Genomic DNA, 27,460 nt, shown 5'->3' with positions numbered 1-27,460 from the left:
TGGATCAATAAACCAAACAGTCCAACTGTAAAATGGGTAAAGGACTTGAATAGAAATATGTCCAAAGAAATAGACAAAGGGCCAAAAAGCACATGAAAAGATGCTTAACATCACTAAACATTAGGGAAACACAATGCAAAACCACAATGAGATACCACTTCATATAATAGCCTAAGGATGGCTATTATAAAAAAAGGGAAAAGCCCTGCCTGGAGTAGCTCAGTGGATTTAGCACAGGCCTGTGAAGCAAAGGGTCACCGGTTCGATTCCTAGTCCGGGCACATGCCTGGGTTTTAGGCCAGGTCCCCAATAGGGGGGACACATGAGAGGCAATAACACATCAATGTTTCTCTCCCACTCTTTCTCTTTCCCTTCCCCTCTCTCTAAAAATAAATAATAAATACATAAAATATTTTTTAAAGGGGAAAACACAGAAAATATTGTATTTTAGGACTATAAAGTGTACTGGACCATAAGATGCACCTACGTTTTAGAGGAGGAAAATAGGGAAAACAATTTGAAGCAAAAAATGTGGTAAAATATTTAATGACCTGTGACCCCGTTCCATCGCTGCCCCCCCATACACAGCGAGTCAGGCAAACTACATTTGCCTTTCCTCCCAAATTTGGGGGATGAGTCTTACAGTCTCAAAAAATAGGGTAATGTGTTGGCAAGGATGTGAAGAAATTATAACTCTGCATGGCTGGAGGGAATGTAAAATGGTATAACCACTGTGGAAAACAGTATGGCAGTTCCTCAAAAAATCATATAATTACCATAAAATCCAGGAATTCCAATCCTGGGTATATACACAAAAGAACTGAAAGGAGGAACTCAAACAGTTATTTGTACACCAAGGCTCACAGCAGAATTACTCACAGTAGCCAAAAGGTGGAAATAAGCCAAATGTCCCTCAACGAATGAATGGATAAACAAAATGCAGTAAAATGATACAATGGTCTATTATTTAGCCCAAAAAGGAAGGAAATTCTGATACATGCTTCAGTATGGATGAGCCTACATTCATCTATGTGGCAAACTACTGCTCTACTTGTCAGGCCACTGGTTTGCAGAAACCTGGCAGTGGCTGCAGTTTCTGTGGCCTTTGGATAGTTGCTGTGGGAAAGAAAGCAAAGATCACAGTTTTTATTTCAGAGCCACAGCTAAAGTAACAGGATCATCAAGCACCCCGCTTCTTAATCTCAGGCTTGATCTGGATGGAGAGTGCCGGCTATTTCTCTGGGGAGCCTTCGTCATTTATACCAAGGATGTCAAACTTGGTATAAACATTTGGTATAAACTTGGTATAAACTTGTCAAACATTTTCACCAAGGGCCACATCACCCTTGTGGTTGCCTTCAAAGGGCCAAATGTACATAATTTCAACTCCTTAACAGTTACAGGTAGTTACATAGATACAGTCCTAAAATTATTTTGAACCTTTGAAGGCAACCGTGAGGCTGATGTGGCCCCCAATGAAAATGAGTCTGACATCCTTGATTTATAGGTTTACAGCATCTTTCACTACACACACATATATACACTTTTCTATCATTTCTCTAGTCAAATGTTCATCCGTTCTACAGCTGCAAATTTTGCAACTAAATTTACCTTGCTGAAACTGATGATCAAATACAGATCAAATCTGAAGATATACAAAATGGCTAATAAGCATATGAAAAGATGCTCAAATCATCAGTAATCAGAGAAATGCAAATTAAAACCACAATGTACTACTTCACAGCCACTAGGATGGCTATAATTAAAAAAGACAGACAATAACAAGTGTTGACAAGGATGTGGAATGATGAGAATTCTCGTATACTGCCCATGGGATGTAAATGGTGCAGTTTGGAAAACAGTTTGGCAGTACCTTAAAAGGTTATAATATAGAATTACCATTTAATCAAGTAATTCCACAATTATGTTTATACCTAAGAGAAATAAAAAAAACACAAAAACCTGTAATTAAAAGTTCAGAGCAGGACTTCCGCCAAGATGGAGGCATAGGTGGAAACACTGTGCCTTCTCCCACAACGAAGTTTGAATACAACAAAGGTTTGGAGAACTAGGACACACCCAAAGTCCAGAAAACGGAATTATACGGAAGTCCGACAACTACGAACCGTTCAACGGGGACGGTAAGAGAGGCGGAGCCAACAGCGGGGCTGGGTTGGGCAGGACAGATCCCCTGACATAGGCACGCAGTCAGCCCGGAACCAGTCAGGGTGTGGGGCAGACTGACCGAGGTGGCACATTCGCGCACAGTGAGACGGACAACACAGGCCCTGGGGGGCGAACCCAGGGGTGGAGGGCTGACGGTGGTGGCACACTCGCATGCAGTGGAATGAAACGCGCGGGCCTGGTGATGGTGGTGGCTGCAGCGCCGAGGTGGCAGGCGGCAGATGGGAAGCCGTTGTCCCTCTTTGACCCCGCCCCCACATACAACGTCACAACCCAGCGACTTAGTTGCCCTGTTCTAGTGAACACTTTAAGGCTCCGATCCTGCTACGGAACAGGCACGAACAGCCCAAAAGATGGCACAAGAAGAACTCAAAGTCCCAGAGCCAATAACTCTAAGCGACCAAGAGATAGCCAACCTATCAGATGCACAATTCAAGACACTGTTTATCAGGATGCTCACAGAACTGGTAGATTATAGTCACAAATTAGAGGAACATATGAAGGCTAAACTAATTGAAATGAAGGGAGGTGTCCAGGAAACCGATAGTGATGGAAAGGAAACTGGGACTCAAATCAATGGAATCGACCAGAAGGAAGAACAAAACATCCCACCAGAAAGGAATGAAGAAATAAGAACTCAAAAAAATGAGGAGAGGCTTAAGAACCTCCAGGACATCTTTAAACGTTCCAACATCCGGATTATAGGGGTACCAGAAGGGGGAAAGAAACAACCACGAGTGGAAAACTTATTTGAACAAATAATAAAGGAGAACTTCCCCAGTCTGGCAAAGGAAATAGACTTCCAGGAAATCCAGGAAGCTCAGAGAGTCCCAGAGAAGTTGGACCCAAGAAGGAACACACCAAGGCACATCATAATTACATTAGCCAAGACCAAAATGAAGGAGAGAATCCTAGAAGCAGCAAGGGATAAGGGGACAGTCACCTACAAAGGAGTACCCATCAGACTGTCAGCGGATTTCTCAAAAGAGACCTTACAGGCAAGAAGGAGCTGGAAAGAAGTATTCCAAGTCATGAAATCCAAAGACCTACAGCCAAGATTGCTTTATCCAGCAAAACTTTCATTTAGAATGGAAGGACAGATAAAGTGCTTCTCAGATAAGGTCAAGTTCAAGGAGTTCATCATCACCAAGCCCTTATTATATGAAATGCTAAAGGGACTTATCTAAGAAAAAGAAGATGAAAAATATTAACAGTGAAAGGACAGCAAACACAGTTATTAACAACCACACCTAAAACTAAAGCAAACCAAGAGGACAGCTAGATCAGGAGTGGAACCATAGAAATGAAGATCACATGGAGGGTCAGAAACAGGGGGGTGGGAGGAGGAGAAGGGGGGAGAAGGCACAGAAAATAGCATAGACGGTAGGTAGAAAATAGATAGGGGGGAGGGCGAGAATAGTGGGGGAAATATAGAATCTAAAGAACTTGAGACACGTGGTTATAAACTAAGGAGGGGAGAATGGTGGGGGAGGGAGTGTGCGGGTGGAGGGGAATGAAGGGGGGGAATAGAACAACTGTAATGGTATAATCAATAAAATATATTTTTAAAAATGCAAAAAAAAAAAATAAAAGTTCAGAGCAACAGTATTCAAAATAGTGAAAAAGAAGAAAACCACCCAAATGTCTATCAACAGATAAATGGATTACCAAAATGTAATATAAGCATATAATGGAATAATATTACTCAGACAAAAGAATGAATAAAGTACTGATACATGCTGTAATATAAAGTGAGCCTCAAAAACATTATGTTGAATGAAAGAAGCCAGACATAAAAGGCCACATATTGTATGAGTCCAATAATATGGAATGTCCAGGCAAATCCACCAAAACAGAAAGTAGATTAATGGTTGTGTAGGGCTGGGGTGGCTGGAAAGAATGAGGAATGACTGCTAATGAATACTTTTTTTAGAGTAATGAAATGTTCTAAAATTAATTGTAATGGTAGTTGTTTAACTGTGACTATCAAGCACCCATGCTAAAAACTACTGAATTATACATTTCAAATGGGTGAATTATATGTATATTAGCTCTATGTCAATAAAACTTATTTTAAAAAAAGATGAACGAGCCCTGACTGGTGTAGCTCAGTGGATTGAGCAAGGGCCTGTGAACCAGAGGATTGTGGTTCGATTCCCGGTCAGGGCACATGCCTGGGTTGCAGGCCGGTTCCTTGCAGGCCAACTACCAGCAGGGGATGCACGAAAGGCAACCATACACTGATATTTCTTTCCCTCTCTCCTTCCCCTCTAAATATAAATAAATAAATAAAAATCTTAAAAAAAAAAAAAAAAAGATGAACGACTCCATAAACAAATCACTCTTCAGAAAAAAAAATACAGGAAATTATTTCCTCTCTAGACCACAACAATGTAAATTTAATATCTACCCTTGTTAATTAGAGACATTACAGGAAATTCTTTAGAGAGATTCGTTAAGTTTTGTCTATGAAGTTTGAAGCCCAACCATTTCTATGGGTTTTTTTTTTTTGGTCAGTTCAGAATGACACAGCCATATTTAGAAATGCACTCCAGAAAAATGCTTTGAAGACTTTTATTCACAACATTCATAAATTAAAAATACCTACCCAGGCAAGAAAGAAAATGCCTGAATAATTCTGTTTTCTCTCTTCTTAAGACTATCCTTTTTTTGGCTTTCCTTCTATGTTACCACATTAAAAAGAGTGATATGAAAAGATGGTACTTTTCCTAGCTCTTCTCCTGCCCCTCTGGCTATTCTCAGTTGTCTCTATGAGCCACACACTCCCCACCCCCCACCACTGCCTCCTCTGATGGTCCTGAAGTGCTGTGTGGCTCCTCAGAGCTCTATGCTGTACTGTATAAAATCAACATATTCTCCCTGGGCAGGGTTCCCCAATCCATCTCTCTAACCCAGCTCTTTCTCCTAGGTTCCAGATCCCTACTGAACAGGTCTCCAAGTAAAACGTCCAAAACCCACTCTCCCTAGTCTTTCAGGGTTCCCTCCTCGTGTTGATAAATGGCATCACCACTTACCTACACGAACAAGCCACATTTATATCCACTTAATCATTTAGTCATAGTTTCTCTCACGTCTTTCCCCTTCTCTCTATCTTCACTGCCAATCCAAACTTCAGACCATCTTTACCTCTTACCTGAATTACAGAGAGCTTCCTGAGTGATTCTCCAAATGCCTGTACTGCTCCCCTCTTGGAGTTGTGTGACTGTTCTAGAGCCAGTTCAATCATGCCACTCTCCTACTTAAAATCCATATGGTTCTCCACTACATTTCCCAACTTTCTTAAACCACGATCCCCAATCTCTGCCTAAGGCTGCCTGGTTCTTGCTGAGCCATCTTCCCTCTCACCATCTATACCTTCAGTTCCCTCTGCCTGGAAAGCTCTCCTGGCTTACTCTCACTCCTCCTGCATATCTAAGTTAGACATCACCTCCTCTGAGAAGCCACCTTGAGGAAGACTGAGTTAGGAGTGACTTTGTATGCTACCATAAGGCCCTGTTTTTGGTCTCGTCTTAGCATTATCTTTGCTGTACCATTCTGTTCACAACTGCCAGTTTCCTTTGTCTTTCCCTGCCAACTCCAACCCCTAATATCACAGAGCTCATTCGAGATATTCAGGAGTGCTAAGCACACTGTAAACATTCAATAGATATCTGTTGAATGATTAGTTCATTATTGGTATTATTGAGTGACCATTTCTTCATAGCATTCACACAGCCTTGCCATCAAAAAGGCAGGAGTTAAATCCTAGATATAAAATTCTGCTTTATAAGGAAAAAAAACTACTGATGACATATTATGTTTATACAAGTACTCTTCAATAAAATGAACCATTCACTAAATGCCTACATTGGGTCAAGCATTATACCTGGAGTGTTAAATACATAATCTCATTTAATGCTCACTAAAACTATACAATACAAACAACTAACATTAACTTAATGGGTACTAAGTGCCAGGCATTTTGCACTTTACACTGCTACCTAATTTAATGTTCACAATGACTCTGTGAGGTAGGTGGGACATCTAAAGAGGTTAAGTGAGTTCTTCAACTTCTTGCCACTTGGACAAGGTAGCAGTCACTAACAGAGCTGAATTTGGGGCATAGTAGTTTGCCCACAGGAGGCTGAGTGCTCCATCACTGTACTATTCCACCTCTGTCCAATACCTAGGCAAAAACATTGTTTCTCACTCTTAGGAGATGATTTTTTAAAAGATTTTATTATTTATCTTAGAGGGGAAGGAAAGGGGAGAGAGAGAGAGAGAGAGAAAAATATCAATGTATGGTTGCCTCTTATGCGTCCCCTGCCGGGAACCGGGATCTGGCCTGCAACCCAGGCATGTGCCCTGACTGGGAATCAAACTGCGATCGTGTGGTTCGCAGGCCCGCGCTCAATCCACTGGGCTACACCAGCCAGGGCACTCTTAGGAGATGATTTAAATAAAGCTGTAGACTTCTTGGAATTGACAGGAAGTAGAACTAGAGTGATGAGAAGTAATCTGCCCTAGCTGGTGTGGCTCAGTGGATTAAGTGTAGGTCTGTGAACCAGAGTGTAGCCGGTTCGATTCCTGGTTAGAGCACATGCCTGGGTGGTGGGCCAGGTCCCCAGTGAGGGGCATGTGAGCAGTAACCACACATTGATGTTTCTCTCTCTCTCTCTTTCTCCTTCCTTCCCCTCTGTTTAAAAATAAAATAAAATCTTAAAAAAGAAAAGAAAAGTAATCTATCTCTTTTTAGAACTGCAGTCCCCAACCTTTTTGGCACCCATGAACTAGTTTCATGGAAGACCGGGGGGGGGGGGTGCAGTGTGGCACAGGTGACAGCCTGGTTCCTAACAAGCCACAGACCAGTAACATGGGTTGGGGATCCCTGCTTTAGAAGATCATACCCATTGCATTGCTGATGATATTCAAGTTCAACTCTCCAGTTGAGAACTCTCTCTCCCAAGACCAGTCTCATAAAACATCTCCTCAGGTCCTTCAGATTTACTAGTCATCCTTCCATACCCTGCTCCTCCTGCTGTATTTACTGCCAACCCTGAGCCTGAACCTTACCTTTCTACCCTTTATATCCAATCCTACCAACCTTGTTCACCACTGGCACCTGTTCTACAGCAACTACTCTATAAATGTCAGCTACTGTTACTATCATATCCTAAATGCCTTTCATCCTCTCTTTTACTCCCTCCCCATTCAGCTTCCAAGGAACTCCCCTTCCAGAGCAAGCATTTAAGGCTGAGAATGCCATTTTTGAGGACCAGAAGACAGGCTGTTAGATTCTCAGGCTGCAGCTCTTTCAATGAAAACACACAGAAGGTATATCTCAAAACTAGCTGATAGACAGAAACAAAATCTAAGTAGCAAACTAAAAATGTATGAGAATGTCGGATACTAGAATTAGAAACTAACAAATGGCTATCCCAAGGAACCAAACATTCTATTTTATTCCACTTCGCAAAATTAGTAAATCAGAATTCAATCTATCAACACAGTGGTTCTCAACAGTGGAGATGATTACACATGCATACATGCCCAAGGGACTTTTAGCAATGTCTGGAAGCACTTTTTAGTTGTCGTAACTGGGAGAGCACTAGTGGGTAGGGCCAGAAATGCTGTTAAATATCCTACAATGCACAGTACAGCCCCCTGTCCACCTAAAGAAAAAGAATTATCCACCCAAAAGGTCAAAAGCGCAGCTATTGAGGAACTGCTAAACAAATGCCTTGAGCTCCTTCCATTAGGTACTCCTTCCACTAGTATAAAACGTTACATCTTCCCGGGAAGATGCATAAAAACGTTACATCTTCCTGGGAAGATGATACAAACTTCCACATAAATTAAGCTACAACAAGTCCATAAGGCAGTAAGAGGTATCACTTGGAGGAGATGGGTAAACGCTAGGTGTTTTAGAAACAAATGCAATGAGTTTAGAGGAAGGAGAGTGCCATAGAGCTGAGGTCTGGTCAGCGATCTCCGAGAGCAGATGGGTCTCCTTAGTTCACCTCAGGCCTGCCAGTCAGGGCCCCCAAAGAAACCAGAATCCACCTTTCCAGCCTTACTCATAACAGGTCTCTTCAACTGACCCTCTGTTCCTGCCACACTGTTCACCCACAATAGCTAGTCCACAGGGTCACTACCTCCCACCACTACTGTTACAATTGAAAAATCCCTCACCTACTTCACAAAAGCTCTGCCCTCCATTTGAGCTGCACCTGCCCCTCCACCAAAGCTGAGGAGGACATGCTGTCATACTAACCCAATGGTGTGCCCATGGAAAAATGCTTTAAATGGCTCAGGCCCTAAGGCCTTGTCCTCCCCCACCTAAAATCAGTGTTTAGCAGCAGCCAGCCAGGAGCTGCCTCATTTCCTGTAGCTGCTTGGTAAAAATAGGAAGTGGGGGAGGAAGTTCACAAAGCAGAAACAAAAGTAATCACTGCCCTGCTTCCTGAACACAAATCACTAAACAGGGAGGATATCATTAAAACATCAGAAGTGAAGGCAGGCATGGAGAGCCAAGGCCAGAGGAAAGGAAGTAACATTTTTGGGTTCACCAAACCCAGACTTCCCCAAAGAAAAAATATGTGTAACACTGGACACTAGCCTAATATAAAGAAAAAGTCTCCAAGGAATTAATTTAAATAATAAATAAATTAAAAGCACACTAATTTAAAGAATCATGTGAAATCCTGAAACATTAAATTCTTATCAGAATAAAAAATATCAGTGAGCCCTGGCTGGTCTAGCTCAGTGGATTGAGCCTGGGCTGCAAAGCGAAGAGTCGCCTGTTTGATTCCAAGTCCAAGCACATGCCTGGGTTGCAGGCCAGATGCCCAGTTGGGGGCATGTGAGAGGCAACCACACACTGATATTTCTTTCCCTCTCTTTCTCCTTCCCTTCTCTCTAATAATAAATAAATAAAATCTTTAAAAAAAGACTTTAGAAAATATCAATGAAAATGTTTTAAAGAGAACAAGATTAAACTATTTTCTTTCCTTCTAGTCAAGAAGTTACAACTAAAACTATTATTAAAACAAGACAAAATAAAATAAAAAGTTACACCCTGGCTGGTGTAGCTCAGTGGATTGAGCGCAGGCCTGCGAACCACACCATCGCGGTTCAATTCCCAGTCAGGGCACATGCCTGGGTTGCAGGCCAGTTCCCAGCAGGTGACTCATGAGAGGCAACCATACATTGATGTTTCTCTCCTTCTCTCCTTCCCTTCCCCTCTAAAGATAAATAAATAAAATCTTTAAAAAAAATTTTTTAAGTTGCTAAATAACTGATTGGTTGACAACAATCTGAGGCCCATGTTATCCTACATTGAGCTATGAAAACTCAAGTAGAAACAACACTACTAAATAAATACTCTAATCACAGAATTCTAAATAATTCTAATCAGAGTTTGAATCTATCATAGTTAAAACAAAGGCGCTTCCACACCTGCACCCCACCAACAGTCAACCCTGTAAGTTGGGCCTGGATGCTTTAGGCACCCCAGCATGCAGACACTACCAGTGTCTGCTGCCAAGGAGCTTCAGGTCTGCTTCCTCATGTGACACCTGATTGCCGTTTGTGTTGTCACTTGCTGTATAACAATTTTGTCACCAGAAAATATGACATTCCTCTACAAGACAAAGCAAGTTATTACCAGATCTGAAGAGCTTTTACATTTGGTAATCTACAAACAATTGATAATTCCATTTAAGCAGAAGGAAAAAAATTCTAACACAAGTTAATAGAGTTGAAATTTAGTTTCTAAATAATACAGATTAAAAAACATAGGCCAAATGTGTTAAACAGTCACATAGGTGAAGGACAGTTTAATTTTGTTAAAACTGAGGGTTATTTGCAGGGTGGGGGAGAAGAGGAAGATCAAAGGCTAGTTTTCTTCAACAGTCAGTATATAAATAAGTAGAAAAGTAAATGAAGTGGAAGGTAATCACCATATATACAGTTTCATTAAAAAATTGTGAACAAGGCCCTGGCTGGTATAGCTCAGTGGATTGAGCACAGGCCTGCGAACCAGAGGATCGCAGTTCAATTCCCAGTCAGGGCACATGCCTGGGTTGCAGGCCGGTTCCCAGCAGGCCATTTCCCAGCAGTGGACCCACAAAAGGCAACCATACATTGATGTTTCTCCCCCTCTCTCCTTCCCCTCTAAAGATAAATAAATAAATAAAATCTTAAAAATAAAATAAAAATAGAAACTTGATAATGAAATAAATTTTTTAAAAATTGTGAACATTTAATTTTTTAAAATTCCAATATTACTTGGTCCTGCTGAGGACAGACCTAGCTATCTGTCTGACTTATGGTAGTAAATCAACTTACTGTATTCCAAGACTCGTATTTAGTCTTCTTATGAAGTCAAAAGACTAACTCTCAAAGTCTGCTGCCATTAAAACAAAACAAATACTAGAACTTTTGAAAGAATTTTATTAGAAAAACACTCTGAGTCTAAAATATCTTTGTTAAACAGAAACCCTCAAAAGAAAACCAAAAGTGGGGTTGGGAGACAAAGCATGGCCAAGAAAAGATTTACTTATAAACAACTACCACACATCACGAAAGGGTGAACAAATCAATTCTTAAAATTCCGAAAAAGTTTGCTTAGGAAAAATGAAGTTTTTATCTTTGGTCCATAAAATGGCTTTGGACCATTAAAAATTTTTATGTCAGCCCTAGCTGATGTGGCTCAGTGACTTGAGGGCCGACCTGAGAACCAAGGGGTTGCTGCTTTATTTCCCAATCAGGGCACATGCCTGCGTTGCAGGCCAGGTCCCAGTGGGGGTCACGAGAGAGGCACCCACACACTGATATTTCTCTCCCTCTCCCTTCCCCTCTCTAAAAATAAATAAATAAAATCTTTAAAAAATTTTTTGTATCAAATGCTCCCAAGCACTACAAAAACATTCCCAACAACAAACTGTGCTCCTTGATGGAAATTCAAGTGTATATCAGGAATGAGAATAACTAACTACTTTAAGTAAATCATTTCTTAAAACCACAAAGCACTGATGTGATTTTTCAATCCCAATTTATTTTTAAAAATTCCAAAAAAACCGACATATATTAAAAACCTGTAGTTTATTTTTGTTACAATGTGTTACAGTATAAAAAAGCCACTGAGCAGTTGTTTAAGCCTAGTTTTAGCCCAGTTATACAAAAAGTTTCCAAATTTGTAAAAGCAAGCTGAACTAGTGAGAAGTAATATATCAATTAGAAAGTTATTTGAGAAAACTTAAAATTCTATAGTGCCACTAGTTCTTAACAATTTGCACTGTGAAACCTACCCATAATTGACTTCAAATGAGAAAAACAAGTATTTATCAAGAAGCATTTAGACTTCCAGCCAACACAGAGGCATAGGTAGATATGCTTTGCCTCCTCGCATAACCATAAGAAGGATCACAACTAACTTCAAAACTAGAAACAACCAGAACTGTCAAAAAGTTGAACTGTATGGAAGTCCAAGGATTTAAAGAAGAAACATTCATCCAGACTGGTAGGAGGGGTGGAGACAGGGAGCTGGGGCAGAAAGGACACAGTGCAATGGAGGTGGCAGCAGCAACTGACAGAATGGGCAGTCCCACGTTCACATGTAGCAGATAAAAACCGAGATGGACACCTGGGGAGAGAGTGATCTAGCCCCAGGCCAGAGTGTGCAGCCCAGGATTCCTGTGCCAGGAAATAAAGTCTACGGACTTTTGGCTGTAAAAACCAGTATGGGGTGGGGCAGCAGAAGAAACTGCCAGTCTCTCAAGAGGGTCTGTTTGGTCCTGGAACGTACGTAAACCCACCCACTCTAGTATTCACCACCAGAGCAGCAGCTGGAAGGGCACAGTCGCAACCAGGAAGTAGGGGAAATGACTGCAAAGGGGTGAGTACTGACCAAAGGGCATTGTTCCCTCTCTGACCCCTCCCCAACATACAGTGCCACAAAGCAGTGAAGCAGATTGCCTTGCTCTGGCAATACCTAAGGCTCTGCTGATAACAGGTGTGCCAAGACAGGAGTCAAAGCAGCTCTACCTAACACACAGAAACAAACATAGGGAGACTGCCAAATTGAGGAGACAAAGAAATATGGCCCAAATGGAAGAACGTATCAAAACTCCAGAAAAGAAACTAAGCAAAACGAAGATAACCAACCTATCAGATACAGAGTTAAAAAAAAAGATGTTCAGAGAACTCACTGAGTACGGCAAATACAACAAAATGAAGGTTACACTAAGTGAAACAAAGAAAAATCCACAGGGAACCAACAGTGAAGGGAAGGAAGCTTGGGTTCAAATCAACAATTTGGAACATAAAGAAGAAATAAACAGTCAACTAGTACAGAATGAAGAAAAAATAATTTAAAAATAATGAGAGAATAAAAAGACTCTGAGACATCTCCAAATGTCCCAACATCCGAATCATAGGGCTGCCAGAAGGAGAAGAGGAAGAGCAAGAAACTGAAAACTTATTTGAAAAAACAATGGAAAAGGAAAAAAACTTCCCCAATTTGGTGAGGGAACTACACCTACAAGTCCAGGAAGCACAGAGTTACAAATAAGTGGGACTAAAAAAGGGACACACCAAGACACATCACAGTTAAAATGCCAAAGGTTAAAAATAGAGAATCGTTTTTTAAAGACTTTATTTATTTATTTTTAGAGAGAGGAGAAGGGAGGGAGACAGAGAGGAAGAGAAACATCAATATGTGGTTGCCTCTCCTGAGCCTCCTACTGGGGACCCGCCCCATAACCCAGGCATGTGCCCTGACTGGGAATTGAACCAGTGACCCTTTGGTTCCCAGGTCAGTGCTCACTTCACTGAGCCACACCAGCTAGGGCTAAAGAGAGAATCTTAAAAGCAGCAAGAGGACAGAAGAGAGTTACCTACAAAGGAGTTCCCATAAGACTATCAGCTGATTTCTCAAAAGAAAACTTGAAGGCAAGAAGGGGCTGGAAAGAAGTACTCAATGTGAGAAAAAGCAAGGGCCTACAACGAAGATTACTCTCTCCAGCAAAGCTATCATTTAGAATGGAAGGGCAGGCAGATGAAGTGCTTCCCAGATAAGGTCAAATTCAAAGAGTTCATCATCACCAAGCCCTTATTATATGAAATGTTAAAGGGACTTATTAAGAAAAAGGAGATCAAAACTACGAACAGTAAAAATAACAAACTCATAACTATCAACAACTGAATCTAAAAAAACAAAAACAAAAATAAACTAAGCAAATAACTAGAACAGAAACAGAATCACAGAAATGGAGATCATTTGGAGGGTCATCAGCAGGGAGAGGGGAGGGGGAGAGAGAGGGAAAAGTACAGGGATTAAGCAGCATAAATGGTAAGTACAGAATAGACAAGGGGAGGTTAAGAATAGTATAGGAAATGGAGAAGCCAAAGAACTTATATGCACAACCCATGGACATGAACTAAGAGGGGATTGCTAGAGGGTGGGTAGGGGGCTACCAAGCAGAGGGCGGCATAGGGGAAAAAATTGGGACAACTGTAATAGTATAATCAATAGAATATACTTTACAAAAGCATATACACAAATGGGTAAATCAAACTATAATTTCAAAATTATCTTACTATGGACAGGAATTATATAAATTTTAGAAAAATACACTTCAGATCTAGGATCATTTCTGAAAATTTAAGGCATCCATAGAAAATTTTATCAATGGATAAGTGTAGCAGATTCCTCCTCCAGGCTGGGAACACTGACACCAATTTTATACACCCAGCAAGCCTGCTCATCCCTGAAAAAGAACAGCAAGTTAGAGTCACAGCGAGGGAGCCCATTCTTCCCCACAAACATTCCAGCAGGTCAAATATTTAGCAATGAGTACATTTAAGGAGTCTCCTCCCCACCACTCCCACAGGCAGGGATGAAAGCCTCAGAGAGCAGTCCTGCAGTGGCTCACCAGACTGGCTTTCAGAATCTGTCTCTCATCTAGGCTCAGAGGCTTTACATACTTGAACATTTACTTAGGTCCTACTATGTGCATGGCACTGCTCCAGGCACTGAAGATGCAGTAGTGAGTAAGACACACAATTATTGCTCTCTAGGAGATTACTTCCACTCTTAACTAAGAAAAAAAGAGAAAATACTCATGTTCTTACCTTGTAGGTAAGATGCTCCAATAAGAGATTTCACAGAAACAGGCACTGCCAAAGTGTTGGAGTTATGGAGTTAGGGTTTGGGAGTCAGACTGACCTAGATCAGAATTCCTCTCTCAGTAATTATCAGATGAATAATGACACTTATTAACTCTATGACCTTAGGCAAGTTACTTGAACTCTTATGCCTCAATTCCCTTAGTACTATGCTGAGGATTAAGTCCATAAAGGACAGCACTTGCCATAACCCTAAATCTCGCTCAGTAAATGGAAACTATTGCTCTCAACTGAAATCTACTGAAATTCCTCATTCTGACCTACCATTAGTAAAATAAATAAATAAGTAAATATATTCCACTCGCTTCAAACTACTGCATAGTTTTAGCAACTTTCAAAAAGATTACTTACTTTCCTGTAGCTCTGGCCTCCCAAAGTCCTGGAAACAAACTAAAAGGAGCGCTGCCCTGTGTCCTCCAGAAGGAAAGGTCACAGCTCCTTCCATTTCCCTGCTCTACTCCCTCCTCTTTCAGCCCCAGGCTAGAAGAACAAGGACACTGCTGAGGAAGGGATCCTCTGGAATTACAAAGTTACTTTAAGTACTAGGATGTGGTGTATGTATTCTCTACTACATTGAGACCCAAGGGCCAAATAGGTGGATTCTTCTGAGCCGGTTGAGAGGGACCACTTCCACCTCTCCCAGCGTAGGTTAAAACAGCCTGCAGCAAGTACTCAAGTCTGGGAGCCAAGCCAGTTTTCCTCTGCCTGTGTTCTCAGGCACATATATCCACTTCTGGGAGGAAGTGGATATATGTGCCTCTTGCCTCTATGCAAGAGGCAACCACACTGGTATCTCTCTCTCTCTCTCTCCTTCACTCTCCCTAAAAATTAATAAATCCTTAAAAATAAATAAACAGATTTTATTTGTATTAGTTTTTAATTGAAATACAACATGCATACACAGTGAAAAAAATCATACTACAAAAGAATATAAAAGAAAAGCTAGGTCAGTCTAACAGCCTAAATTTCTGAATCCTCATCCCAAAGGGAATCACTGTTTCTTTTATATTATTCTAGAAATTTTTGTACTTAGAAACCTCTTTTCGATATCTTTCTCTTATTCCTTCATTCCCTCTCTGCCTTCCTTTCTTTTTTTCCTCACCAGAGGACACTGTTTTTAGAGAGAGAAAGAGGTGGGGTGGGGGTGGAGAAATACAGAAACATCAAATGGTTGCCTTCTTGTATACATCCCAAATGGGGATTGAACCCGCAACCTAGGTATGTGTCCTCACTGGGAATTGAACCTGCAAACTTTTGATCTATAGGATGACGCTCCAAACAACTGAGCCACTTGAGCCAGGGCTTGCTTGCTTGATTGTTGTTGTTTAAACAGAAATGGGCACATATACATGTTGTTCTGTATCTTGCTTTTTTCACTTAATAGTATTTCTCTGAGCTTGATACATATCTGCACCCATGCTATTTTACTCAATTTTAAGATACACATATTTTCACAAACTATCTTTCCCCAAGATAGTTTCACGAAGTCAGAGGGTCTTGGTTGGGCTTGGGCTCCATCAGGAAATAGAAGTCATGATAGGCTTTTAAACATACAAAGACATCAAGAGTTAGCCTTTCAGAAATGTGCGTGCTGAATCAAGAGAGACCTACCAGATATTCAACATGTCACTTCTCCTATGATAGTAATAGGAAGTACCTACATCCTAGGGTTGTTAGGAGGACTAAACAACATAAGCACTTAGCACAAAACCTGACTAGCACAATGAATCTAAGAGATTAACATCACACCTGCGGCACTGTTAGTAGCAAGTTATTTTTACTATTTCTTCAAGAGTTGGCCCCACTTTCCAATACCATTTCCCTTTACTCCTCTATTCATTCATACCTGTCCTTCCTTCACCCTAAATCTCCTGCAGATCACATACTTCATGCTTGCTCACATCTACACTTTTGTATCTATTATTGCCCTGCCCAAGTCTTCTCCCCTTACAGAGGTGCTAGACTCATTAACTTTTTCCCACAGCACTCAGCTCAAGCACAACCTTCTCTAAGAAAGTCTTCCCTGACAACGGCAGCTGGATTCTCTGAAGGAGCAGTTTGGGAAGATCCTATCTGTCATGACTTCCACCTTCTGGTGCTCAGCTTTGTCAGTGCACTCAGGTTCAGCAGGACTGATTTAAGCTATCTAAGTTCAAAGATGACTGAAACATTAACCAGAAGGCCACTTACCAAGTTTACATATACTGATGAGAGTTAATACTTACTGAGCCCTTAACAGATGCCATGGCAGAAAGGAGGAGGTGTTATTACTATTATCTCCATTCTACAGAGGAGGAAACAGATCAGCCAGCTGATCCAGCCACTAGTAGTCTGGATGCAAAGCTCTCACATTCTCTCCTTTGCGGGAACTCTGAATGTGAAGTCATGTTCTAACCAGAGGGTATTAGGAGCACGGAAGCAAAGCAAAGGTAAGATTCTCCTGGCTAAAGGCGTCAACAGGGATGCACCCATATGGTAGTACAGAGGCCTGGTGGGGAACTACACACAGCTCCTCTGCTCAAGGCACCCACACAGTGCTACAGACATCACCCAATTCCTCTCTTGGACCCACCACCCCAATTTCCATAAACACCGTCCCAACTCCCTTGTTCTAGAAACAGTCTTTCTTCTGAGGATACAAAATTAAGTTTAAGCATTCAGGCTACAAAGCATTCCAATCATGCTTTCCTGGGGTTATGACTGGGTTATTTTGGTTGAACTTAAAAGTTTTCCCTGAAATTCTTCAAACTACATTTATAAAATGTCTCTTGGCTTATATGTTTTCTATAGATAGCTGCTTTGTGTAAAAATTATTCTGATTTCATTCTTAGATAATCAGATTCATTCATTTAACAAAAACATAATTATTCCAGAACATTATGTTCTAGGCCCTGGAGATAACAGCACTGAACGAAATAGGCAAGATCTCTAAAACCTGGTCGAACTTATGTGTCTTCTGCTTTTCTAGGCACTTATGATACTTTATGGCAATCACTTATTTGGTTTTCTTTCCCAGACTTGGCCTTGTGGTTAGATCTTTCAATCTTCCAGTATAGTAACTGCCCTATACTGCAAAAACTTCTTAAATATAAGCTGACTAAATTTACTGAATTTCATCTTTCTCATCCAGGTGGAACCAGATTGTCTGAAATCCCTGAGCAAAGGTACAAATTGTACCCTATATATTGTAGGGATAGAAAACATGGAAAGCCCAACCCAAGTCAAGAAGAAAGAAGAGATGTGATATGTCAGCGAATAAGAACCCGAGTAATGAAACACAGGTCATTGTGGGAGGCAGTGACGGGCTCCATCATCTGGAGAAAGTAGCCTCAGGAACATGTCCAGGGTCAGTTATAGGGAGATAAAAAATCACCTGTATCAAAGCCTGAGTTGGGGTGACTGAGTGGAGGCAGGGTGAGGGGGTGAAGTCTCTACCTAGAAGTCACATACTGAATGAGTGGGAAGGAGCATGATTGGGGAACAGGGATAGAGGCATGAAGACAGGCCTTAGAAAATGCTCCCAAGCAGAGGCAGGAAGAGAAACAGCAAAAAAACAGGCACAAAGTTAAGAAAATGACCAGAACAGCTCCAAGTCAAGAAGGCCAATCAACAGGAGGTCCACAACAGCAAGAAAGAATGGCTCACCATGCCAAATATTTATGGCCAAGGTCAAAAGAAATGAGTAAGCAGGAGCCACTGCATCTACCAATCAGGGAACCCTCAAGAGGGCAGTTTCAGTAGAGGTAAAGACATTTGAAGCACAACCCTTGACACATTCAGGCTCTCTGTGAACTTGCACTAAGAGAAAATGGCACCCTGCCTTTTCAGTAACTCCAAAATGAAGCAATTCCTTGTTCAAGCCAACATTCTTTTTCTACCTAGGAAAATCATAATTTTCCACTAAGGACAAAAATCACAGGAGGGAAAAGAGAATGGACACCCAACTCATCTGATGCCCTAGCCTACCAACTCTCAGATGTAATTATTTTCCTATAGACTTGGAAGACTCACAGCTGGTTTACTGGATGTCAGGTTTTCAACAGAATAAATATTTAGTAAAATTTTCAACAGAATCATGTGCAACTTGTTTAAAAAATTTTTTAAAGATGCTTAAAACATGCTGTCTTCCAAAAATCCAGAGATAATTTTAGATTGAAAAATCTAGGCTTGCCAAGGGAATCTGAGAGCTTTTCTATCTTGGTCTCCAATGCTAACCTACGTACTCGTGTGCAAAAATAGAGGAAGATTAGAATCTCAAATACCAGACTGAAAAGTTGCCACAACAAATCTGAACTCCTCATATGGTTTGTTATCTTGTCAGCAAGAAAACAAATGAAACAGCAATAAACTATTTACTTTAAATAGTTTCCTGGATTTGTAAAGGAACATAATTTTTTAAAATACTGTAAATAGAATTTAAAAACAGCATACACAAAATCTAAACATCCAATGCGTAAGTAATCCTTTTACAAACACATACGTAGAATTTTAGACCTAAAATATAATAAAATGGCAATTATAACTTTTGAGTAAAATTGGGACAACTAACCCATTTGGAAAATATTTCATATCTTACACCAAAACCAAATTTTAAGTAAACAGCTAAAAGTAAAAGAAAAAAAACCCCTGTGAAATGAGAAGTAAACATGAATGGAATTTAACATTGGGATGAAGACTTTTTTTTTAACTTTTAAATTATATTTTATTATGTTATTACAGTCGCCCGGATTTTTCTCCCTTTGCCCTCCTCCACCCAGGACCCCCCCCCCCCCCGCCCGACTCCTCCACATATAAGTTTTTTGGCTTCTCCATTTCCTATGTTGTACTTCACAACTTCATGGCTATTCTGTAACTACCTATTTGTACTAGGGATGAAGAATAATTTTTTAAACATGTCAACAAAAGGAAGAAAATACTACGTATTTTTTAAAATGAATGTTACCTTTTCCTTCATTTGTAAATGTATCCTATAACAACCATCAGAAAAATCCTTTTAGCTGAATTGTTTATATTGTAACAAACGGGAAACAATCTAAATGTTCAACTGTAGCTAGAGCTTAGTAAGATTTATGACATACAACGGTATACTATTAAGTCCACAAAAATGATAATACATGCTGGTATTTATTGATATCACCAAAATGTTGGCAATGGTTGTCACTGATAGGTTGGCGGATGACTGTCATTTTAAAAAGTACTGTCACAATACTTTTTGCGTGGTCTTGAATGTGAGAAGAGAATGAATTGCTTTTTATAAAGGAGGTGAGGGGCGGAAACCAGCTATCTCTACATTGCCCCCTCCCCAAGCTAAGTGTTTATGCGGCCAATTTTGTGAGGACTATAAACAAAATTCTTATCATGCCAAGCAGGCATGCTTCTTTCCTTGCCCGGTGCGGAGCAGGAAGACACACCCCTGACCCTGCACTGGCCGCACGCGCGCGGGTCCTTCATCCCCCTCAGGCCCGGTCCTCCAGGGGTCCCCGCGGAACCACCCCCAGCCCGACTGCGCCAGCGAGCTCAGCGGAGCCGGAAAACCGTGTTCTTCGGCGGCCCACCGCAGGGAAGGTGCGTGCAGCCAGCCGGACAGCCGCGGGGCGGCGTGAGGGCCACGTCCCCAGCCAGTCCCGGCGGACCCCGGCCTCCCACAGGCCGCCGTCCCTCCGCCGACCACTCTGAGAGCTTCCGTAGCCGGTCTCCGCGCCCGCCTGAAGGAGCTCCTCGCCCCGCCCCTCCAGCTCCGCGTCCGCGGGGTCCCCGCCGCCCCCCGGGCCCGGGCACGAGACAGGAGGGCCCTTCGGGCTTCCGTCCGCCCGGCCAGCGCCCCCAGAGCCCGGCGTCCTCCACAGCGGACGGGCAAGGGGCGGGAGCCTAGGGCTCTGCGCCTTGTGGTCCCCAGCGAAGCGGCGCCCCACGAAGTGGTCCATTTTCCAGACCCGCCCGCGACCCACCGGCCACACGCCGCCCCCAACCCCTCCCGCCCGCGCCAGGCATAGCCTTCTTGCGCTCGTTCCTCACCTGCGACGCGCCCCGGCCTCCAGCGCACCGCCCGGACCGGCTGTGTACACCGGAAGTGACGTCCGCCGGCCGGCCCCGCCCCCGGCCGACGCCGGTGTGGCTACGGACCCAGCGGCTGGGAGCTGAACACCTCTTGCGCGAGCCGGACCTAGGCTGCCCCTCGCCTCCTTCCTTGAAGACCGAGGACCTTCATGTGGGACACCTCGGGCTGGGAATGAGGATAGGCATACCCCAATCCTCTGTGGTGTCTTGGCCTCAGGACGAGAGGGGTCAGCTGCGTCCTTACGGATTTTTTATTGCAATAGATTACTGAAATATTGAGCGCTTACTAGATGCCAGGTCCTGACAGGCACTGTAGGACCGGCTAATGCCCTCACCCTCGTAGGTTTATTCTCTGGTGGTGGAAACAATAAAATTGTCACAAATACCCGTGATGATATAGTGCCAGTTGTGACAAGTGGTAGGAGGGGAAAGTGGAGGAGGAAAGGAGAGTGTCCCCTGACCTAGTTAGTGAAGGCGGGTGATCAGGAAGTTCTTCCACGAAATGAGCAGAAGTTAAGGTCCTAAAGGAAAGAAGAAGAAGGAGAGGAAAAAATCCCGAAACTTGGAGAAATTAGGAGGAAAAGATATTTCAGCAGAAGAAACAGCAAGTGTCTTCAAGGGCTTTGTATTCAAGAAACTAGGGTGTTTCCCTGACCTGTGTGGGTCAGTTGGTTGGGCGTCATCCCGCAAAGCAACAGGGCACATGCCTGGGTTTTGGGTTTGGTCCCAGGTCAGAGGTATATGAGAGGTAACCCATCATTATTTCTCTCCTCTTTCTCAGGGAGGGAGGGAGGGAAGGAAGGAACAAACTAGGATGGTAAGGTCTTACCTGAGAGCATTGGAAAAAACGAGTTTTAAGCAAAGGGCGATTTTACCATACTTGTGGATTTAAAGGGATTACTTGGACTATATTGTGGGAGGCAAAAGTAGATTTGTATGCCCATGTTCATAGCATTATTCATAATCAAAAAGGTAGAAGCAACCCAAGTGTCCACTAATGGATGAATGGATAAACAAAGTGTGGAATATCCATACAGTGAAATATTATTCAGCCTTAATAAGGAAAGACATTCTGACATATGCTATAAATGAATAAGCTTAAAGACATAAACAAGTGAAAAAGCCAGTCACACAAAAAGCATATACTCTATAATTCCACTTATATGAGGTATCTAGAACAGTCAAGTTTATAGAGATAAAAAGTAGAATATTATTTGCCAGAATAGGGGAGCATAGGGAGTTTGTATTTAATGGGTTCAGAATTTCAGGTGGGGAAGGTAAAAACATTCTGGAGATGGACATAGTGATGGTTGCACAAAAATGTGAATTTACTTAATGCCACAAAATTATACATTTAGAAACAGTTATAATGGTACATTTTATCCATATTTTACCACAGTTAGCCAATCGATAGATGTAGAGATTAGTCAGGAGGCAACTATTTCAATAGTTCAAGCAAAAGGCAATCCAGATTTAGACCAGGACATCCACATTTTGTTGTTCTTGAACATCCATCAGATAAAAGTTTGACTATCACCTAGATTTTATTTATAAATTATAATATGCACTAATACACTATTTACATTATGAAACATATATAAAAAGAATTTTAAATAATAAAAACAGTATATATAAAAGTTCTAATAGTTTCTTCCTGTTTCCCAGTAGATTGCCTTCTTATACTAGTGGGTATGTGAACCTCACTTTGAAAGCCAGTCACGGTATTTCTCACAGACTGTAATAGTGGCAATGGGGAATAAAGTCAATCATTAAATAGATAAAGAGGGTTGGGAAGGAGAGGGGATCCTAAATCTCTCCTGGTTTTCTGGAACCAGCCATTGTAGTGGTGATACAGTGGTGGGAAGCTCCTGAAGAAGACCACATTTGGAGGGGTAGAACATGGGGAAAAGACCATGACTGTCATTTTGAAAATGACATCAAAGAGGAAATATTAAGTAGACACTTGGGGGGTAGGGATCTAGAGCTTAGGAGAGTGCTGGGGATGTCCCTGGAGTTTAGTTGGTCATTGCACTGTGGGAAGGAGCTGCAGGTGGGTGTAGATTTAGGGGAGGCTATTTTGTGGTTGGCTTTTTATGGTGGAAGCAGCTAAAACATTTCACTATCAGAGAGGAAGATCTGGTTGACAGTAAGAGGATTAAGTATATAGGAGAGAGATGATCTGGTTCATTTTGTGGTTCTAAAAAAACTGCTTGACAATGGGCTTACCTCTGGCTGCAGAGCTAATGTGTAAGGGGAGCTTGGGGACAGAGGTGTGAGGAGAGTGGAAAGCAGAAAGGTGCATTGACAGTAGAAATGTGGTAGAATTTCTAAATGGAATGAAGGATCTATTTCAGGTTGATAACCGTTAATTCAGAATAGAACCTTCTTTGTGATTAAGTGGTTTGCCCCAGCAGCTTTCAGGGAAAAGTGAAGAAGGTGAAGAAGGTGGAGCAAGGAATCTCCTGAATTGAATGGCAGAGAGAGGGTTAGTGTTATTGACCCAATGGCCCACGGAACCAAAGGTAAGGGAGGAGGGATGTGAGGTGAAAGAGAACAGCTGGGTTGGAGAAGGTGTTCCTAGGCACTGGTGTCATCGTACTTATGTAGGCTGGAAAAGGGTTCAAAGGTGATGATGGTGTCTGGCTTCTGAAAGGGCCAACTGTGGCTCCTGCAGGCCCGGGACAAGCTCATCTATTTGCAGGCCCTCCTACCGCCTACTCCAGACTCCAGAAGGCTCCAGTATCCATGTCTACAGGCACCTCCTAAACAAGGAGTGGGACTTTAAAGAGGTCCCCTCCCCATGAGGCAGGCTCTGACCCACACGCCCAGCCACTGCTGCTCACTTCACTCCAAACATCATGGTTGCAGAGCCAAGTGCTAGAAACCACTCATGCCTGGCACCCCTTGGGCCCCTGGTGTAGACTTCAATCCAGGGCCAGGAGGCTCCAGAGGCACATTCAGCCATATGTACAGTTAGTATTCAAACTCATTGTGAACACTGCCAAGCATGGGTGGCTTCTCGGAAGCTCGGACCTCTCAAGCTTATCTGAGGGTATTCTGTCTTGTGGACATACTGAGTCCTCTTTGGGAGCATAGAGGGTACCTACCTAAGAGGTAGGTAGGTAATCATACCTACCTCCCAGAAGTTTGGACTGTTTGTTTTCATTCATCAAACACACATTCATATAGAGGAGGAGGGAAAAAACACCCACATACCCACCATACAGGTTGGAGACATTTGTCGCTTCATGTCACCTTTATTCCAAGCTCTCTTGCACCAGAATGCCAACAAAAGGATGCAGCCCACAGGGTCTAGAGATGGGAGCTGGGCCCTCCTGGGACCCTGGTCTTCAGGGACAAACTGTGATCCTCCAGCTCTTCAGAGAGGTCTATAATTGAAGCTTCAACATGCACACAGGGATGGGATGGCACCCCAGAGATCACCAGACCAGCACCTCAATTTACCACCTAGGAGGCCAAGCAGGCCCAGGCAAGGAAACGGGGTTTCTCCCCGAATCTACCTGATGCCTTGTGTATCTGCTTACAGGCAGTGTTGAAGCTAGATCCTGTGGAAGGGATGAGAGTCTTGGAGGTCCCTGCCCATGAAAAGGGTACAGAAAAATGTTTTAAAGGCTTCTCAGTGGCTGAAGAGCCCTGTATTAGTGAGATGGGCCAGAGATACACCTTGACCTTGGCATGAGATGCCTACTCGTAGAAAATAAAAGCAGGTTTGCTATGGCTAGCTTTTATGAGGGCTTCACATTTGTATCATCAGAAGGGCTGCAGAATACAAACCTAGAGGGGCTCATAAGGGATAAGAGAATGATTTTCTTTTTTCTTTTCTTTTTAATTTTATTTATTTATCTTCAGAGGGGAAGGGGAGAAGAAAGGGAGAGAAATATCAATACATGGTTGCCTCTCGTGTGTCCCCTGCCGGGAACCGGCCCGCAACCCAGGCATGTGCCCCGCAACCCAGGCATGTGCCCCAGGCATGGGAATCGAACTGCGATCATCTGGTTCGCAGGCCCGTGCTCAATCCACTGAGCTACACCAGCCAGGCGAGAACAATTTTCTTAAGCAAGCAAAGTTCTTACTGTTGGCCTGCACAGCCCTCATGGATATAAAGGCCAGGGCTTCCAGGCTGGACTTTTACACATTAGTTTTTAATGGGCCTGTCTGAAAGAAGAACCTTCAGGGAAGGAGTTTTCACAATCTAGTGATCTTGGGAGAGAGGGAAAGGGGCAATAGGCTTGAGCTTGAAGAGAGTAACTTTTCTACTTTACCTTATTGGTCTCCCTTGGGCAGGGTGTGGAAGCTGCAGGATGGGCTGTGAGCCCCAGAAAGGGTAGCTGCGTTCCAGAATCCACAGGATTTGGGAGAAAATCTGGAGAGGGTTGGCCAGACGTTCTGCATACAGAGTAGCTGGCCGTCTGCTGAGTATAAAGAGGCTGGGGCGAGGCCAGTCCAGTCTAGTTCCAGTGGTGTGGCTCCGGCAGGAAAGAGGGTGAGGGCGCTGTGGGTCATGTGCGAAGAGGAAGCTTACCATGCCCCCCCCCCACCCCCCGCCCCCGCCCCATGTCCAGATTGCCTCCCTGAGGAAGCCACTCCCTATCCTTCCGTCTCCCCTGAATGTAACCATTTGAGCATCCTGTTATCCTTTCTCCACTCCACCCTCTCTTGGCTGGAAATGGCTGTGCTGTGGCCAAGACGGCCTTGCCAGGCAGAGCCATCGGCTTCTGTCTCACCCTACTTCTAAGATTTGCCTTTGATCGTTCTCAGAGTTTGGGGTTGGCGAGGGCCTGGGAGACCCCTGATGGGTGGGCTGGACCACAGGACCTTCAGGCCCCTTCCCCTGGAACTAGTACAGGATGCCTGGTGCCACCTTAGGGAATACACAAGATACAGGCAGGAGGAACTGTTGGGGGATTCCCGGAAGGCTCTCCAGAGCTAGATGAAGCAGAGGTATCTGGATGCATGAGGAGCTGCTGAATGAACTAGGGACCACTCTGAAGGCTATGCCCACCATTTATCTGCTATGAAGGTCTACACAGTAGAGAAGGATATTTTCCAGGCCCTCTAGACTGTCAGGAGTACAAGGGGATAGGACCAGAAAAGGAAAGAAAGGCATGCAGGGGAAGAAACCAGGCAAGCTTCCTGCGTTGGGGCCTGTGACCTTGAGGTTAAGATACCCTGAACACCTGGGCAGTTCCAGTTCATTTCACAGCCAACAGAGCCAAATCCTGCTTTCCTCAGATCCGAATATGTGGACGTGGCCATGGGCACCACCCCAGCTCAGTGTCTATGCTGTAGTTTTTAGGAGGCACAGCAAAATGTGCCTCCCAAGAACTGTGAAAGGAGAGCTTGCAGAGTACCTTTCTGTGTGGCCTTGTAAAGAGTTCAGACTGGCACACTTGTTGAGTTCTGAGCAATTAAAGTTATGAGTGATCCCTCAGATTTGCAAACCCTCCAGGGGCCGAGAGTAAGGGGCATGAGAAACCTCCTTGAAGTCATCTGGTTGAAAAAAAAACAGAATTCTGTCCTCTTTCCTGAGTGTGGGCCAACTCTCCGTTTGGTTATCAAAATGTCATGACTCCAACACCTTGTCATGGAAACAAGAAATGTATTAGCCCTAACCAAAAACAACAACAACAACAACAACAACAAAAATCCCAGCACTGTGACCTCTAAAATGGCCCTCCTTGGCTGCAGTCCTGATGTCTGGGAGTACCTTACAGACTGCCGCCCTGCTGCTCGACTGCTTCCTCTGGGTACAGTGGGAGGAGGGCCTCAGGGGCTGGCTCTTCATTTCTTCAACACAGAGTGCCAGAGTCCTCCAACCCAGCTATCCAGTTGCTGTACAGCTCCCAATCAGAGATTTTTTACATGTGCTTGCCCCTAGTTACAGTCTACTTAGCATCCCATCTGGGTCTTCAATTGCTAGCAGGCAGGAAAAGATACCAAAAGTTGAGTTTCTGATGGCATTGGTTGGGTGACATGCGACCTTGGGGACTGGTCACAGGGCATGGACTCCCTCCAAAGAGATCCGTGTTACTCAACACATGTTTGAGGTAGGTGTGGGATGGCAGGACCACACAAACAGACTCCCCCTTCATCCAACCGCTGGCTGCCTCCGACGTGGAATCTGGGGAGCCAGGCGTTCCAGCTAGGTCAGAGAGCAGTGTTTGTGAGTGGTGCACGGTGAAAGGGGTTTCTTTCCCCACTCACTCCACAGAGGAAGCTGAGCTCAGGACCCAGCTCTCTATCTAGCCTGCTCACTGCCCCACAATGTTGTGTCTAGCCTTAGCCCTAACCCACAGGCTGCCACATACTCACACCTTCCACCCAGGGGCCAAGCTGGGAAGAACTTAATGACATTTTGAAGCCAAGTTACTAGAAATATTTGAGGAAAGGCTGAGTTTATAAGCTCAAATTTGGCTCTTAACCTACAGCGGTTTCACTACCATGAAGCATTCCTGTTAAAGTGCAAAATAATGAGCCATCATCACTATATAGTGCAACAAATGTGTGGAACACTGTCTAGTTCTAGCAGTGAGGATACAAGAGGAGGCTGATAAAACTAAAAGCCACCTTTGAACTTGCCTCCTCTCTGAGCTTCCTACCAGCCAACCCAAGAATCACCAAGGAGACTGGGTTTACTGAAAGGGAGTCAGGTGGCCTTAAAAATATATGGAGAAACTCTGAATGTAAAACATGACCTCACATAAAGCCTACTGATCAGTAAGAAGTGAGAGTACTTCTTTAAAATTCTATGATCTGCCCTAGCTGGTGTAGCTCAGTGGATTGAGCATGGGCCTGGGAAGCAAAGGGTCACTGGTTCGATTCCCAGTCAGGGCACATGCTTGGGTTGCAGGCCAGGTCTCCAGTAGGGGACACATGAGAGAAAAACACACACTGATGTTTCCCTCCCACTCTTTCTCCTTCCCTTCCCTTCTCTCTAAAAATAAATACTTTTTAAAAATTCCTATGATCTCATACAATTGGCAAGTCAGGCTGTCTGTGTGTCTGTACA

General features: G+C 43.2%; 1 protein-coding gene across 2 annotated transcripts in view; it reads right to left on the bottom strand.

Moving 5' to 3' along the window:
* Nucleotides 1-20,445, bottom strand: part of GARRE1 (granule associated Rac and RHOG effector 1) — an 87,065-nt gene extending 66,620 nt beyond the window's left edge. For both annotated transcript variants that reach the window (XM_037030824.1, XM_037030826.1), the window contains exon 1: nucleotides 20,389-20,445. The gene's annotated coding sequence lies outside the window, so the exon portion shown is untranslated. The remainder of the gene's footprint in view (nucleotides 1-20,388) is intronic.
* Between the last annotated feature and the right edge of the window lie 7,015 nt (nucleotides 20,446-27,460).

The sequence above is a fragment of the Sturnira hondurensis genome, unplaced genomic scaffold (assembly GCF_014824575.4).
Source record: "Sturnira hondurensis isolate 20B ecotype Veracruz unplaced genomic scaffold, ASM1482457v3 Scaffold0020884, whole genome shotgun sequence".
In the NCBI taxonomy this organism is placed as follows: domain Eukaryota; kingdom Metazoa; phylum Chordata; class Mammalia; order Chiroptera; family Phyllostomidae; genus Sturnira; species Sturnira hondurensis.
This window is presented reverse-complemented; position numbering and strand designations above follow the sequence as displayed.